The sequence below is a fragment of the Mandrillus leucophaeus genome, unplaced genomic scaffold, assembly GCF_000951045.1.
Source record: "Mandrillus leucophaeus isolate KB7577 unplaced genomic scaffold, Mleu.le_1.0 Scaffold87, whole genome shotgun sequence".
Classification (NCBI taxonomy): Eukaryota; Metazoa; Chordata; class Mammalia; order Primates; family Cercopithecidae; genus Mandrillus; species Mandrillus leucophaeus.
Window position 1 is genome coordinate 6,207,832 of NW_012109474.1, and position 11,494 is coordinate 6,219,325.

General features: G+C 37.8%; 1 protein-coding gene across 1 annotated transcript in view; it reads left to right on the top strand.

The window, feature by feature from the left end:
* Positions 1–11,494, top strand: part of DCC (DCC netrin 1 receptor) — a gene marked incomplete at its 3' end in the record, with an annotated part of 618,462 nt that overhangs the window by 547,036 nt on the left and 59,932 nt on the right. The gene's annotated exons all lie outside the window — the stretch shown is intronic.

The following is an 11,494-nucleotide window of genomic DNA, read 5'->3' on the forward strand; positions in this document are numbered from 1 at the left end:
TCTACATTATGTCTCTTTTTTTATGGGTCTCTATTTTTATCACACATGTTCTTTAATTTTTAACAACAATGGTGTGTTTTTGTTTTGGATTTTGAAAATGTTTGGTATTTTGTTTAATGAAATGGCCATTGAGATGCAGCCACAAGAGGAGACAGAGGAAAGGCTCAGGAATAAAACAAAGTTTATTATATTTAGAGGTCATAGAGAAAGAAGGCAGGCCACACTACATAGGGCCACAGGGGAAAGAAACCAGATTGGTTAGGAAAGAGAAGACAGGAGTGAAGGGGAGGTTTAGTCTAGAACCTTTATTGGGTTTTTTTGGGAAAGGCAAGGCAGGGAAGAGTGAACAGTTTAGAATTGGCTAGGTATAATTTTGGTGGGCTTTGGACTGTGGGGTGGTCCCTGATTGTTTGGCATCTGACTTTGGGATGACTAAGGCAGAGGAATATTGCCTTCCGGGGATGTTTGGGCCAGATAGAGGAAGTATGGCTTTAGATTGGTTGATCTGTACATCAAATAAATGTTCCAGGCTAGGTCCTTTGCTCTCTCTGGAATTGACTAACTCAAGGAGCAGTAATTTCTCACCACCCAGAAAGGTTTTTCAGGATGTCAAAACAATATAATAAACAAAGTTAAAACACACAACAGCGAAACTTTTTTTTCTGAAAAAAAATGCTACTGGCTGTTATTTCTTGCCAGAATCAATAAAAATTCCTCCCAAAACATTTAAAAATTATCTTCTCTAATTTATTGCTGCGACCTGGTCATCAAACAGCACTAAATGTAACTTGTCTTAATTTTTACCAAAGAAAATTTGGTAGCATTACAATCTGTCTTACTTCGAGAGATAGAGATGTGAAATGTAAACATTGAACATACTGTTCTGTGTGAGCTCTAAAAACACTAAGAAATAGATGCAGGAAGTTACATAGAATGGTGGTCTCAAGAATCATCCCCAACTATTGATACAAACTAAACTTGCAGTCAGGGATGCTATAGCATAAAATATTCATGTTGTTATTGGTGCTGAAGGCGACTGCTGATTTATTTGCAATTGGTAGTAAAGAATTCATAACAATGCTATGATGCTCAGCCCTCATAAACCCTGAGAGGCTTCTGTATTTTGCAGGCTTGCAATTCTGTTGTCATTGCTATAATTTTTTTAAGAAGAAATGAGCTAAGCCTTGTCAGAGCTGACTGCCCTATCTTTTGAAGCTTTTCTCCTCCCAGTTGAAGATAAAGGCAAGGAAACTGGCCTGCCACACAGGTTCCTGGTTCCTGGACCTTCCGGGATCTCTCATTCCTGTCAGTGTGCTTTATCGGACCCCTGCCCAAGGATGAAGAAATCATAACTCATAATGACTTGTTTGAAATATTTTATTCCACATGGGTAAGAGGAACACATTTTAAAATAAAAGGAATGTGTAGTCATCCTTCCTTACATTTCCCTTGCACATATGTCCTGCTGACCTAGTATTCTGATGTTCTTTAGTGAAACAGCATTTATCCAGGGAAATTCTAAGGATATAGGAATCCATCAACTCTAGATTTCTAAGCCAACAAGGAAACAATAGAGGGGAACTAAATCAATCATTTGTCATAAATACAAATGTCACTAATCCAAAGTTGATGGCCACTTTTCTGTTTTTACATCAGAGCCTGGATAATCTATCGTTTATTGATCTGATACTCTTGGTAGCTTTTTCCAGATTCCACATTGGTGCTGATCTATATTCCTTTTCTCAGTGATAAATGCCATTTAGAGTTGTATTATTAATTATTAGGGTTTAATTTTGATAGTCAGTTTTACCAAATTTAGCCTATAAAAACATACACTCTTTACTTGATGGCTACATCATTCAACTATTAAATTAAGAAAGCCTTGTATTTACATTAGATGTCACAGTTTATTAAGAAAACATAGATGTATTTTCTCAAGCCACAGAACTGTGCTTTATAGTGACAATTTCCATATTATGGGCCCATAATGTTTAGGGTTAATTCTGCATTGTAGTGACTAACAGAAGGAATGGTCTGGATCAGTGCTTCTCAAATTGAAATGTACTTATGAAGCCCATAAAGATCTTTGTAAATGCAGATTCTGATTCAGTAGTCTAGGATGAGGTCTGAGAGTCAGTTTCCAGCAGTCATCAAAAACATGAATGTGGGAGCCCACATGCGTTGTGCTCAGAAGCTGCCTTAGAGATTTTTGCCTCCCACATCTCCCCTGTAAAATTGCCTCTGATGTTGGCTTTTGGGCTGCCCCCTAAAATATACACCTGCCAGTTTATCATCTCTTGTCACAGACCTTCCATCTCCCTAGAATAGTGTTGCTAGATTTACCAAATAAAAATATAGGACACCAGCTAAATTTGAATTTCAGATAAATAATATGTTTTTAGTATAATTGTGTCTCAAATATTGCATGGTACACACTTATACTAAAAATGTATTCATTGTTTACCTGAAATTCAAATTTAACTGGATGACCTGTATTTTATACTGTAATCTTACTCTGGAAAAAAAAAATGCCTTGATGTAGGTTGGTCTAGATCAATATCAACATTGTTGTCTTGGGATCTGGATACTTGTAGGTTGTGGTAGACCATCTTGTGCATTGTAGGAAGTCTAATCGCATCTATGACTTCTACTTACCAAACACCTATTACAACTCCACCCCTTGTTGTCACAACTGAAAATGTCTCTAGACATTGGCAATGTCCCTGGGGGACAAAGAAAGCAGCCCCAGTTTCAAACTACTGGTCTAGAGGAGGAGGGTATGTCTGTGTATGTGTGTGTGTGTGTGTTTCTAAATATGTAGGTTGAGAAAACAAAATATTAGTAAAGTTTTCGGCAAGTTGCACTGGCTCACACTTGTAATCCTAGCACTTTGGGAGGATGATTTGGGTGGATCACTTCAGCCCAGGAGTTCGGGACCATCCTGGGCAACATGGTAAGACTATCTCTATAAAAAATACAAAAATTATCTAGGCATGGTGGTGTGCACCTTTAATCCAAGGTACTTTGGAGGTTGAGATGGGAGGATCACCTGAGCCAGGGGAGGCTGAGGTTTCAGTGAGCCAAGATAGCACTGTTGTACTATAGCCTGGGTGACAGAGTGAGACAATCTCAAAAAAAAAAAAAAAAACACAAAAAAAAGTTAGTAAAGTTTTGGTAACGTGTCTTTCCTTGTCAAATATGATAGGAGAGATGTAATGCGAGTTTCTAAGTTAGTTTCTGTGGAAATCATGATATTAAAAAAATTACAGGCAAATATTTTGTCCTATTTTATCTACTTATGAATCGGTTTCACAATCCCCTATTCTCCCAACACATGCACCAATTAACATTGAAAGCTATATTAATGATAATGTAATGAGCACACTGTTTTCCTGAGTATTTTGTTCCATTTCTATACCCAAGAAGTGTACATATTTCCTGTGTGTCTCTGGGGTTAAATATAAATTATCTTCCCAAGCATTCATGGTCTTTCAGTGGCTTCGTTCTCCCTCCCCAAAGCTCCCCCCTCCCACTTTGGGGTTTCCTCCATGTTTCCTAACGTTCCTCTCTCACCTGCTTCATCAGGCCATGCAAACCAAACTGACACAGTTCAGTTAACTGAGCATTCCAAGTAATTTCTGACCATGTGCTTTGGTAGTATTACCCTCCATTCACACGGCCTCATAGCCATCCTCAAACACATTCTATAAAACCTGACTTTCAAAAAACCCCACTTTATTTCCCTAACCTATAAGAATCACTCTCTTTTCTGGCACCGTCTATAGCACAGCTCCCTTTCTCCCTTGGATTAGAAACAGTTACTAACAAGTTATCTCCCATACTCACCTGGGAAGACTTTAGAGTAGGTTTTGGGACTGCATTAATGTTACATTGTCCAAAGCACCATCTAGGAGCAGTCCCCAAGGTATCCTCATATTTAGCTTTTGCACATGCCTTTACTTCTGCTTGGAATGTTTTACTCCTATAGCCTTTTCTGATCTCCCCATTTAAAATGGTTATGACTCTGAGGCAACACACACTAAACCTTCTTTCCTAATTTAGTTTTCCCCATGCAGTCATCATTTTCTCTCACATGTTATTTTTACTTATTTGTTTATTATCTGATTCTCCCTAAGAGTATATAGTTTTCACCAGGACAGGTCACTTGTGTCTCCTTCCCGAGTGACTGGAGTAGTTTCTGGCACACTGTAGGTATTCAATAAACAATTGTTGAAAAAGTAATTAATGTGCTGGGATATCTGAAGGTATTTCAAAAGGTGTTGGTCTCAAATATATTTGATACTTGAGAATATCAGTAGAATAATTTTGAAGGGACAAAACTTTCATAGGTGTAGAACGTCTAAAACACACCCAGTCACAAAGTTATCACTTTATAATCCTATCTTGACGCTGTTTCAAACAGGAGGCTTAGAGAGAAAAAGCTGAAAAGTTGTATTGATTGCAATTTTGGGGGAAGTGTACTAAAAAGACTCCCATGCTTAAACTGCTCTAATACCAGGTGCTGGAAATACCACAATTGCTGATATAACAAATACTATATTACTTGTTACTGGCTGAGTAGCTTTAGAAATCAAATCGGACCTAAAGGAAAGTGGAAGAAAGCTCTTTCATAAACCTTTGCTTCTTTTTCCTTTCCCCTTTTTTATTGTCTTCATAAAAGTTTCATTTGAGGGAATAAAGTGCCCCCTGGGGCTGTGTGTACATGAAACCTTAAGGTATTAAGCATTCATTTTTGTGCAATTGATCACACATGTCAAACATGCCAAATTGGGAGGTTATTCTCCCAACCACGTTAACCAATTCTACATGAAATTTCCAGCCCATATGTTGTCTGGTCTTTTTGTTTGTTTGTTTGTTTTGTTTTTTTGGAGATGGTGTTTCACTCTAGCCCAGCCTGGAGTGCAGTGGCATGATCTCTGCTCACTGAAACCTCCACCTCCTGGGTTCAAGTGATTCTTCTGCCTCAGCCTCCTGAGTAGCTGGCACTACAGGCATGTGCCATTATGCCCGGGTAATTTTTGTACTTTTAGTAAAGACGGGGTTTCACCATATTGGCTAGGCTGGTCTCGAACTCCTGACCTCATGGTCTGCCCACCTCAGCCTCCCAAAGTGCTGGGACTACAGGCTTGAACCACCATGCCCAGCCATGTTGTCTGCTCTTTGTCAAGACTACTGTCGCAGCACAAAAGCAGCCATAAACAATAGATAAACAAATGGACATAACTGTGTCCCAGTTAAACTTTGTTTTATGATATTGAAATTTAAATTTCATATAATCCACGTCATGAAATATTTTAAATTTTAAATTTTTGTGGGTACATAGTAGGTGTATATATTTAAGGGGTACATGAGGTGTTTTGATACAGACATGCAGTATGTAATAATTATTTCATGGAAAATGGGGTATTCATCCCATCAAACATTTTTCATTTGTGTTACAAATAATCCAGTTATATATTTTTAGTTTTTAAAAAAGTACTATTAGATTATTATTGATTATAGTCATTCTGTTGTGTTATCAAATAATAGGTCTTATTCATTCTTTTCTTTTTTTTCTTTCTTTTTTGAGACAGAGTTTCACTCCGTCGCCCAGGCTGGAGCGCGGTGGCGCATTTCAGCTTCAGCTCACTGCAACTTCTGCCTCCTGGGTTCAAGTAATTCTTGTGCCTCAGCCTCTGTAATAACTGGAATTATAGCCATTCACTACCACACTCAGCTATTTGTGTGTGTGTGTGTGTGTGTGTGTGTGTGTGTGTGTGTGTGTGTTTAGTAGAGATGGGGTTTCACCATGTTGGCCAGGTTGGTCTGGAACTTCTGGCCTCGAATGTGTTTGCCTGCCTCAGCCTCCCAAAGTGTTAGGATTACAGGCGTTAGCCACCTTACCCAGCCTTATTCATTCTTTCTAATTATTTTTTGTATCCCTTAACCATACCCACTCCATGCTGAAACCTCTACTACCTTTCCCAGCCTCTGGTAACCATCCTTCTACTACCATCCTTGGTTGCCTGTGCTTATGGAATGTTACTCTCTATTTCCTGAGGTCAATCGTTTTGATTTTTTAGCTCCTACAAATAAGTGAGAACATGTGAAGTTCATATTTGTGTCTGAGTTATTTCACTTAACATAATGACCTCCAGCTCCATTGATGTTGTTGAAAATGACTGACTCTCATTCTTTTTTATGGCTGAATAGTACTCCATTGTGCATATGTACCACATTCTCTTCATTCATTCATCTGTTCTTGGACACTTACGTTGCTTCCAAATCTTGGCTATTGTGAACAGTGCTACCACAAACATGAGAATGCAGACATCTCTTTGATATATTGATTTCCTTTTTTAGGTATATATGCAGCAGTGGGATTATTGGATTATATGAGAGTTCTATTTTTAGTTTTTTGAGGAACCCACAAACTGTTCTCCATAGGGGCTGTCTAATTTACATTCCCACCAACACTGTAGAAGGGCTCACTTTTCTCCACATCCTCTTCAGCATTTTTATTGCCTGTCTTTGGGATAAAGGCTATTTTAACTGGGGTGTCATGATATCTCATTGTAGTTTTGATTTGCATTTTTCTGATGATCAATGATGTTGAGCACTTTTTCATATGTCTGTTTGCCATTTTAATGTCTTTTGAGAAATATTTATTCAAATCTTTTGACAATTTAAAAATTGGATTATTAGATTTTTTTCCTATAAGATATTTAAGATCCTTATATATTCTGGTTACTAGTCCCTTGTCAGATGGGTAGTTTGCAAATATTTCCTTCCATTCTGTGGGTTTTCTTTTTCATGTTGACTGTTCTTTGCCCAGCAGAAGCTTTTTAACTTGAAGTGATCCCGTTTATCCAATTTTGCTTTGGTTGCCTATGCTTATGGGATGTTAAGAAATTTTTGCCCAGACCAAGGTTCTAGAGAGTTTCCCAAAATTTTTACTGTAGTAGTTTCATAGTTTGAAGTCTTACATTTAAGTATTTCATTCATTTTGATTTTCATATATGGCAAGAGATAGGGGTCACATTTCATTCTTCTGCCTGTGAATATCCAGTTTCCCACCACTTTTTACTGCTGAAAATGATTTACTATAAGTATATGGATTTATTGCTGGGTTCTGTATTCTGTTCCATGTGTCTGGATTTATGCCAGCGTACCATGCTGTGTTGCTTACTGTAGCTCTGTAGTATAATTTGAAGTCAGGTAATGTGATTATTTTAGTTTTTTTCTTTTTGGTCAGGACAGCTTTGGCTACTTGGAGTCTTTTGTGGTTCCATATAAATTTTAGGATTTTTTAATATTTCTGTGAAGAATGCCATTTGTGCTTTGATAGGGATTATATTAAATCTGTAGATTGCTTTGGATATTGTGGAAATTTTAAAAATATTGATTCTTCCAATCCATGAACATGAAATATCTTTCCATTTTTATGTGTCTTTTAATTTCTTTCATCAGTTTTTAATAGTTTTCATTTTGAGATCTTTCACTTCTTTGGTTAATTTCAAAGTATATATTTTTATATGTGGTTATGGTAAATGGGATTACTTTTTGATTTCTTTTTCAAAATGTTAGTGATTTGTATGTTGATTTTATATCCTGCAACTTTACTGAATGTATTTATCAGTTCTAATATTTGTTTTAGGGATCCTTTAGGTTTTTACAAATATAAGATCATTTCATCTGGAAACAATTTTGGATTTGATTTGCGCTTTCTTTTTTAGTTCTCTAAGATGCATTATTAGGTTATTTATTTGAAGTTTTCATTTCTTTTTGATGTAGACACTTATAACTATGAATTTCCCTCTTGGTAGTGCTTTTACTGTATCTCATAGGTTTTGGCATGTTGTGTTTCCATTACTGTTTGTTTCAACAGATTTTTCAATTTTCTTCTTGATTCAGGAGCATACTGTTTAATTTTCATGTGTTTGTATAGTTTCCAAAATGCCCATTGTTATTGATTTCTAGTTTGATTCCACTGGGGTTAGAAAAGATGCTTGATATTATTTCCATTTTTTGGAATGTTTTAAGACTTTTTTGTGACCTAACCTATGGTCTATCCTTGAGAATGGTTCATGTCCTGAGGAGAAGAATATGTATTCTGCAGCCATTTCATGAAGTGTTCTGTAAATAGCTGTTAGGCTTATTTGGTCTGTAGCACAGACTAAATCTGATGTTTCTTTGTTGATTTTCTGTCTGGAGGATCTGTCCAATGCTGAAAGTGGAGTGTTGTCCAGCTGTTATCATATTGGTGTCTATCTCTTCCTTTAGTGCTAACAATATTTGCTTTATATGTATGGGTGCTCCCACATTAGATGTGTGTATATTTTCAATTGCTATATCTTCTGCTGAATTGACCCCTTGTCGTTATATAATTGACTTGTTTCTCTCTTGCTACAGTTTTTGTCTTGAAATGTATTTTGTCTGATACAATATAGCTACTTCTGCTCTTTTTTGGTTTTCATTGGCATGGAGTATCTTTATCTTTTTGTTTTCAGTCCATTTGCATCTTTACAGGTGAAATGTGGTTCTTTTGGGCAACAGATCATTAGATCTTATGTTTTAATCCACTAAGCCATTCTATGTCTTTGGATTGGAGAGTTTAGACCATTTACATTCAATGTTATGATTGATAAGTAAGGATTATTCCTGTCATTTTGTTATTTGTTTTCTGGTTTTTGTGTGTGTCTGTGTGTGGTCTTCTCTTCCTTCATTTCTTTCTGTCTTCCTTTTAGTGAAGGTGATTTTCTCTAGTAGTATATTTTAATTTCTTGCTTTTTATTTTTTGTGTATCCACTGTATATTTTTCAATTTGAGGTTACCATGAGGCTTGCAAAAACTATCTTACAACTCATTTTAAATTGATGGCAACCTAATACTGATTGCATAAGCAAACAAGCAAAAAAGCTAATGAAACTTTGTCCCCTTGCTTTTTAACTTTTCATTGTTTCTCTTTGTGACTTATTGTACTGTCTATGTCTTGAAAAGTTGTGGTATTTACTACTTTTAAGTGGTTCATTGTTTAGTCTTTCTACTTAAGAGTAGTTTATATATTACAATTACAGTGTTATAATATCCTGTGTTTTTCTGTGTGCTATTAGTGAGATTTGTACTTTCAGATCATCTCATATTGCTTATTAACATCTTCTTCTCTCAGATTGAAGAAATTCCTTTAGCATTTCTTGTAGGACAGATCTGGTGTTGATGAAATCCTCAGCTTTTGTGTATCTAGGATGGTCTTTATTTCTCCTTCTTGCTTGAAAGATATTTTCACTGGATATATCATTCTAGGGTAAAAGTTATTTTCCTTCAGCACTTTAAATATGTTATGCCACTTTCTCCTGGCCTGTAAGGTTTCCACTGAAAAGTCTGCTGCCAGACATATTGGAGTTTCATTGTATGTTATTTGTTTCTTTTCTCTTGCTGCTTTTATGATCCTTTCTTTATCCTTGATCTTTGGGAGTTTGATTCCTTGAGGTAGACTTCTTTGGGTTATATCTGTTTGGTGCTCTATAAACCTTCTTGTATTTGAATATTGATATCTTTATCTAGGTTTGGGAAGTTCTCTGATATTATCCCTTTAAATAAACTTTCTGTTCCTTCCTTTTTTTCTACTTCCACTTTAAGACCAATGAAAGATTTGCCATTTAAGTCTATTTTCTAGACCTTGTAAGTGTGCTTCATTGTTTTTTATTCCTTTTTCTTTTGTTTCCTCTGTGTATTTTCAAATAGCCTGCCTTCAAGCTCACTAATTGTTTCTTCTGCTTGATCCATTTTGCTATTAAGGGACTGTGATGCATTCTTCAATAGGTCAATTGCATTTTTCATTTCTAGAATTTCTGCTTGATTCTTTCTTGTTATTTTAATCTCTTTGTTAAATTTCTGATAGAATTCTGAATTTCTTTGCTGTATTATGTTTAATTTTGTTGCATTTCTTCAAAACAACTATTTTGAATTCTCTGTCTGAAAGGTAACATATCTCTGTTTCTCCAGAATTGATCCCTGGTGCCTTACTTAGTTCATTTGGTAAAGTCATGTTTTCCTGGATGGTCCCGCTGATTGTAGATGTTCATCAGTATCTGGGCATTGAAGAGTTAGGCATTTATCTTAGTCTTCACAGTCTCAGCTTGTTTGTGCGTATTCTCCTTGGGAAGGCTTTCCAGGTATTCGAAGGAACTTGGGTACAAAGCCTAGTAATGCAGTGTTTCTTGCAGACTCATAGAGGTACCACTATGGTAGTCTTAGATTTAATCTGAAAGACCTCTCTGGATTACCATGCAGAGACTCTCATTCAGTTTCCTTACTTTGTCTCACACGAAGTCTCTCTTTCTGTGCAGAGCCACCTGGAACTGGGGATGTGGGGACACAAGCACTCCTGTGGCTACCACCACTGGGAATGTGCTGGTTCAGATCTGAAGCAAACACAGCACTGGGTCTTGTCTATGGTCTGCTATAACCACTACCTAGCTACCACTTATGTTCACTGAAGGCTGTAGGATTCTGTGATCAGCAAGTGGGCAGGCCAGTTATGTTTGTTCCCCTCCCTTCAGAGTGGCAAGTTCCCTCAGGCCCTAGGTAGGTCCAGAGATGCTGTCTAGGAACCAGGGATTGAAGTCAAAAACCTTAGAAATTTACTTGATGTTCTATTCTACTATGGTTAAGCTGGCACTCAAACCACAAAAGAGTCATTCCCACTCTTTCCTCCCCTGTCCATAGACAGAGGAGCCTTTCCCTGGGACCACCACCACCACCAGGCCACACGGGATTCTTCCAGGCCACCACTGATGTTCACTTAAAGCCCAAAGGCTCTTCTGTCAGCTTTCGGTGAATGCTGTTAGGCCTGAGACCCACCCTTCAGGGCAGTGGGCTCCCCTCTGGTCAAGGGCAGGTCCAGACATGCTATCCAAGATCCTATGCCTGGACTCAGGGAACCCAAGTGTCCAGCTGGTGCTTTACCCCACTGTGACTGAAGCTGGTACCTAAAGTGCAAGACAAAGTCCCCTTTACTTTTCCCTCTGCTTTCCTCAAACAGAAGGAGTTTTTCATCATAGCCACCGCAGCTGGGAGTGTGTTGGATCACATCTGAAGCCATGATATCTCAGAGCTCTAGGTCCTCGTCATACTATCTTGGCATCACTGTTGGTTATTAAGGGCTTAAGGGCTCTTTAGTCAGCAGGTGATGAGTCCTGCTATGACTGAGTTCTTCCTGTCTAGGCAGCAGTTCCCTCTTGGACCGTGGTGTGTCTAGAAATGTCATTTTTGCGCTAGACCTTAGAATGTGGCCTTACAACTTTGCCTAGTGCCCTTTTCTACTGTGGTTGAGCTGATATCCAAGATGCAAGACGAAGTCCTCTTTCCTCTACTCTCTCCTCTCCTCAAGCAGAAGGAAGGAGTCGCTTTTGTTGCTGCAAGTTGCACTGCCTGGGGTTGGGGGAAGAGTGCTGCAAGCCCTCTTTTCGCCTCCCCATCCGCTATCTCCCTA